The sequence below is a fragment of the Dreissena polymorpha genome, chromosome 3 (assembly GCF_020536995.1).
Source record: "Dreissena polymorpha isolate Duluth1 chromosome 3, UMN_Dpol_1.0, whole genome shotgun sequence".
NCBI lineage: Eukaryota > Metazoa > Mollusca > Bivalvia > Myida > Dreissenidae > Dreissena > Dreissena polymorpha.
Window position 1 is genome coordinate 142598700 of NC_068357.1, and position 6994 is coordinate 142605693.

Consider the following 6994-nt stretch of genomic DNA (forward strand, 5'->3'; position numbering starts at 1 on the left):
TGTTGAAGCCCTCGATGGTCAGTGCTGCCTCATCTTCCAAAATAATAAATCTATTCCTGAGGGTTAGCCTGAACTCTTCATTTACCTTTGGGTCTTTCAACTTGACCACATCGTAGCGTTGGTTCTGGATGTCTCCTGTCTTGGCTTTCCTCAGCTCAGCAAGTCACCTTGGCCATCAGAAGACTGGTCGCTGCCGATGTCTGCATGTCGCATCACACGCACGTCCTGCAGAGAGTGCCTCCACCGACCATTGAAGATGATGTGATCGCTCCTATGACCAAGTCATTCTGTTGGCAGAAGTTGACTAGTCTCTCCCCGTTGTCGGTGATCACACCCACCCCATGTCGTCCCATGGTCCTCTCTCTGTCTTTGTTGTTGCAGCACACCTTAGCATTTAAGTCGCCGAGCAACATCAGCACGTCATGTTGGGGGATATCCTCTAAAACACTTTGAAGAGCGTTGTAGAATGCATCCTTGTCCTCTTCTTCCACGTCGTCTATAGGTGTGTAGCCCACAACAACAGACAGCTTGGCGTACTTGGAGTTCAGCCTGACGTACAGCAAGCCCTCTTTCACAGGTTTCCACTGTAGCACGGTGTTGGCCTTGCTCTTGCTGATGATGACGGCAACTCCTTCCCTGTGGTCGTTTTCAGTTCTTCCTGACCAGATGATGACTTCTCCAGAACTCATCTTCTGCTTGCCAGAGCCAGTCCATCTTGCTTCTGTTACTCCCATAAGGGATAGGTTGTATCTGTTCAGCTCACTCATCACTTGCGCTAGCTTTCCAGTCTGGTAGTGTTCGCACGTTCCAACATCTAACTCTGATCCATCGCTTTGGCGTCAAGAGTTCTGCTATCAGGGTAGGGACGTCCTTGCGGCTTTGATCCCCATCCTTCATAAGTCCAGTTGCCTGGTCTGCTTCGCTCCCGGCGCCGTTTGTCGTTTGTTCCCTTGTTGTCGTTTCCGTAGCAAGCATTTTTTCACTGGGTGGGGTTGCTAGCCCCACGCCGAACCCTCCTCCTTTTTTTAGCACGGGCTTGGGACTGTCCTTGGCGGAGTTGCTATTCTCCTTATTGATATCTATACACTCATGAAGAGCATGTTTAAATCTTGTAGCATATCTGAGATATAGCCCTGAAAAAATACATCATACAAAACAACAAAGGACATTGGCCCCGTTTCATAAACAATTCTTAAGTTTTTCGTAAGAATTCTGCGATTTTTACGTACGGACGTTCTTACGCCAATTCCTACGAACGTTTCATAAACGCGTTCGCAGACTTAAGAATTCTTACGAATCTTACTAACGTAAAACCAGTCTGCGCTCTTTAATTGAAGGTTTTAAAAGACGTAAAACTAACATTTGGCGCCATCTGTCAGATTATAATAAACACTACGAGAACTAGTAGAAAAGCAATAAAACTAATTGTTATGTATACATTTATTTTTCTCTTTTAAAATAAATAAATGTGAAGTCGTCAGCAGAAATGCTTTCAAATGAGGTCGACGTTTTATGACGCTAAACGTGTTTTTGTGTGACGTTAAATAACTGCACTTGATTAGTTGAAATTCATTCAGGTGAACTGAAACATATATAACTTGTGATCTTGGTAACTAGTTCAGACGAAAAAGGCACTGACCCCTCGCGAAGTTATCGCTTATAATGTAAACAACGTTTTTAAAGTTTGTTGAGTGTAACAATTGCTTTGTTGTTGAAATTGAAATACTCATTGGGGTTAAACGAGCGTAGAGTAACAATACGATGTTGAAATTTACTGTCAAAGTTGGATAGATTTGCGCTGATTAACAATGGAACAAACTGCTATTGATTGACATGGAGGATTTCTAAATTAAGGAGTTGATATTCCGCATCAGGTAAGATGACGAATCTACATGACACCATGGTAAAAATCGCCTTTGCTAAAGGGACTTGTTCACAAAGTTTGGCATGTTTTGAAGGTAGTCATGAAATGCTTTTAATTGATAAATGTAAACATCGGAACTAAATAGTTCCAGTCCAGTATAAACCAATGATAAAATTAAAGAAAGAAAAAAATGTAATCCACACCAGGGCTTGAACCACTGACACCTGGAGTAAAAGTCTAGCACCAACCACTTGGCTGTCCGTACTGATATAGTACGCTCAGGTGTACTATTTATACTTTATGTAAGCAATCTTTGTAATGTAACAAATTATAGCTCCAAATAATAAAACAAGAATAAAAGTAGAAAAAGAAAACAAACAGAAAAAAAAGTTTACCACACCGGGGCTCGAACCACTGACCCATGTAGTAAAAGCCAAGCGCCGAAACCGCTCAGCAATCCGTCTTCACATGTGGGTTTGTGTAATTCAGAGTTCATGTTCTGGTCGTCATTGAGTCTTTACAACTACATTATGTGCAGACCTGACAAACCGTCTTCACATGGGTTGACATTTATTTTATACTTTGTAAAACCATCCGCGTGTTGTTACAAAATATAACGATGACACAAGAAATCAAAAATTTAAAATTGTTTCGCGTATGAGACGCTTTATAATTTTATCAATTTCTAACGATGATTTTTAGTAAACGAAAGTGTATTTTCAGTAAAAGTCTGCGGCATTAGTGTTATTTCGCACACTGATGTATATTGTTCATTTATTTCTTAAATATGTGACAAAAAGTTGAAACATTCTCATTTTGATAGAGTGTGAACAAGTCCCTTTAACATTGACAGCAAATGTTTTGTTTTGGAAGTTAAATTAATACTGGCTAAATTTGCAGGTGTGTTATTGTTTTAAATTGAGATGGTATGGCATTAAAGGTTTAATACTTACTTTGTTTATATGTCAGATTGTAATATTATTAAAGATGTAAGTTTGAGCTATTTTTGTCAAAACTTACATGTAACATGAATAAAAAAAGTCATTTACATCTGTTAAACTTTTAAGTAATGTTTAAATTTCTATTTATTATTTAACAGTCCCTTCTGTTGAGATAAGACTAAACAATTGACAAAATCCTCTTAAGATAAGCTGTTATTTACTTTGTGTGTTGTAATTTGGACAATAATAAATTAAATTCAATAAAAGTATAATTCTGCTTTGGTAAGACATATTTTCTGATTTAAAAAATATTTTGTAAAAAGTAAGATTTTTATGTTTCATATGTCGGGTAAATATACTACAATCCTGCTAAAAAAATGAAATTCTATCTAATTATGTGAGTTAAACAGTATTATTTTTTTCATAAAATCATGCATGTCAGTCATTTTTTGTAATTTAATACCGTGTTTAAATTTAATTATGGATATTTGTTATTAAAGAAGTTTGTGTTTTAGGTGAACAGATACTTCATGAATTATATGAATCACCAGGGAAAGGACCCAACTACTTGCACAGATGCATCCTGGCGGGTGAAAGAAGGGATAATCACTTTGGCAACAGATTGTTCAACTGCTTGTAAGAACTTATGTTTTGCATATAGTGACTGTTATAATTCTTACTCCTTTAAATGATTCTTTGTAACTTTGGTTTTACTAAAACATATGCATCGGAACACTACAAAAGTAAAAAAAAAAAAAAAGTTTAAATGTTAAGTTAATTTTATTGACAAGTTTAAATTAAGAATTCCGATGTGAAGGGAATCCATTTGAGATAACGATTTCATAACATATCTTAATGATTAAAGAAACTTGTACATGCTAAAGTTTGGTGTATCCTGATGATTACCAGCCATAAGAGTTTCAACCATGACTGTCAGTTTTGTGTTATTCCAAATTATTTTAAGATACATTAGTAGGATTACATTTTTGATTTTTTTGCACTGGTACTTTTTTATGTTCAATTTTTATTTACAGAAATGTTGATGTGGACTCAGTCAAAGAATTTGCTGTAACTGTGTATGTCTCTTCACTATGTGGACATAAAGTGCTACAGCTGGTTGGAGATTAAGATCACAATGTACTGTTTTAATGGAGAACATCTGTGAATATTTATTCTAACAATGGAAATTCAAACCTGAATTATTATAATTAGAAAACATTTTCATGTACATGCTGGAATTTTATTTGAAGTGTAAAACTAAAATAATTTAGAATTATTTTTAAACACAAACACAGTTTTATTATAGAAATAATTGTATAAACTTAAGAGAAATCAGTGTTTAAGTGATGCATTTTATTTAGTGTTTGACCTATTAAACACCTTAACTATGTTTTTTTATGTTGAATGTAATGGTAATAAAAAAAACCATAAGCTGACATCCAAAGGGTTTTAACCTTAAAGGGAATTGTTCACAGATTCAGGCACTTTTTTAAAGTATGTCAGTAAAAGCCTTAAATTGCTAGATTTTAACCTCAAAATAGAATTTTAGAAGAGATAAAAACACCAGAAAAATATTGGTATCCATGGGGGTCCTTAAATTATTTAACCTATAACACTCGGCCATCTTGAATTTTATATTTAAGCATTCACTTTATACTTGATATATGTGACCCATGTGAAATAACAAAATTTAACAGAAAAAACAGAATCATTAAAAATTATCCAATCATCACCCTGTTTAATTGTATCCATTACACATGATGAATACTCATAAAAAAGCTGTATTTTCAGTTTGAGTCTACATCATTAGTGGCATTTTGCTCCCTGATTTACAGTACATGTATTCTTTTTTATTTTGTATCTGTTCCTTAAATTTGGAAAATGGTCAGTTTTACTATCTGTGCACAATTCCTTTTGATCTTTATTCTTAGTTTTGTGATCAATGGAATGCCTAATACCATTTCAATAGTAAATGAGATTACGGGTAAGTACTTGTTAAACAATAAGGCCGTAAAACGTGCAAAGCCCTTCTTTATTGTATCTCAAATTGTGAAAAGCAATTCTGAGATTTTTATGTTTTCTAACATTTAATTACTTTTTTGAGTTACTTATTATAAGTAAATGTAATTTTTGTAAGATTAAAATGCACTGACTTGTTCAAATAAAAATAATAACATATGAAAATATACAATTTTGTGTTGTGTAGTACATTTGCTTCCATGGCAACCAATTTATTTAAATGATACCATTGTTATTTTTCTACATTTTGAACACCAAATTAACTCAAAATAGTCACATGGATGTACTTTTCAATTATGCCATAAAACAATATAAATACACTAGTCATAATTAAAGAGATTGTTGTTTTTTAAACTGAATTTAGTAGGGTTTTTTTCTGAAAATAATAACCATTTCCAAAAATATTTCAGTTGGATGTTGGTAAAGCAATCTATGCATGTTAACTAAAGGTCTATTTTTATAGGGAACAAAACATATATTTACCTTCTTTAAGATACTTGCAGACCAGTTGGCAAAAAAAGTTGATCTGAATCAAACACATCGTTCATCGAACATTGAAAATTATCACCGAAAATCAAAAAAGTTTGTTTCCGCTTGGATATCAACTAATAACTAAAAATCTATTATTGTTGTTCATTTGAAACATGATTTTGAAGCCTTTATAAATATGGTAAAAAGATGTTTAGTTGTGATATCATAATTTGGATTATTATCATTAGCTGTCTGGCATGTATGTACTAGTTCTACCCAGGAAACAGACTCAAGAGATGTCCACAGTTGAGTAAAAGCCAGATAATGTTTTGGTATCTTCTATGTATCCAGATCCAAACATTTAATACTTCCCAAACAATACAATTTTGTAAATGAAATTATAAAAAAATTACCTTATTTACAAAGGGAAAACCTTTGTTCTGCTTCTCCTGTTGTGGACATTCCATTTACAATAATTCAGTGACGCATCAAACAGAATCAAAGATAACCTTCCAGTAAATTCAATCCTAGAAGGAAACTCATTGATTTTGTTACACTCTGTTAAGTCGTTAGTGCCAAAAGTGGTTGATCCAATAAACATGCCAGTGTCTTGCATCATCCATGACCATGTATTCCAATTTCCAGTTTGCTTCATACATTCCAGTTTGACATAGATCTAATTAAACTTTCATATACAATTTACTTCTGTAACAATCCTCTCTTCTGTATTTACACAATGCTTATCCCGTAGTACAAAGCATGGCCAGAGGTAATTTAAAACAAAAATCCATTCAACTTTGTTTACATTTGACCTTGTTTTTTCGTCGCGATTTGGCAAACAAGGGAAACAACTGTGCTCTCTATAATGTACTTCAGAAAGATAAATTTATTACAATTTACCGATTTTGTCAGTTTCAAGAGAAAAGTCACGCTTCTTTTGTCGAAAATTCGCTTAAAATCGTTTTTTTTTATTTTGGAAAATTTGTGAAGACGTGAAATAGCTAAGGCGGCCATATTTGCGAACGCTACGACAGCCTAGACCATGCGTAACTTTAACGTTGGAACTTACGAATTCGTAGCAGGTGGTTGCGTAAGTATTTTTTTGTGAAACGCTTGAATTTTCTTACGGACTTCGTAAGTATACTTACGTAAGAAACCGTGCGTACGAACGTTTATGAAACGGGGCCATTAACTCTTTGTTAAGAAAGTGCAGGGTTATGTCTCACGCAAGGTACTTCTTCCTATTTATTTCTACACACCCTTGAAGGTTCATGTTGAAATATTGTATCGTATCTAAGATATAGCCCTCAAAAGTTACATCATACAAAAATAACAAAGGGCAGTAACATTTATTTAAGAAATTGAAGGGTTATGGTTCTTAAGCATGGCACTTCTCAATGATATCATTACACCCATGAAGTTTCATGTTGATATATTACATAGTTTATAAGATATAGCCTCGAAAGGATTTGTGACAGGCGGACAACGCCAATTCTATATCCCTCCACCTTTTGATAACAATGTAAGATAGTTTTTTTATCCCAAAAACAAGTTAACTTGAACATCATTCTCTTTTGTCATATGTCAGCATACAGCATACATTGTCAAGGCTTTATGTTTTAGTCAAAGTGGCATGTGGGGCATTTATTATAAACAGTGATAGCCCTATTCAAACTGGGTTTATAACAAATTAGATATA

At 34.1% G+C, this 6994-nt stretch overlaps 1 protein-coding gene across 1 annotated transcript in view; it reads right to left on the bottom strand.

Moving 5' to 3' along the window:
• The window catches only part of LOC127871754 (uncharacterized), a 343111-nt gene that overhangs the window by 236533 nt on the left and 99584 nt on the right, over nucleotides 1–6994 (bottom strand). The window lies entirely within an intron of this gene.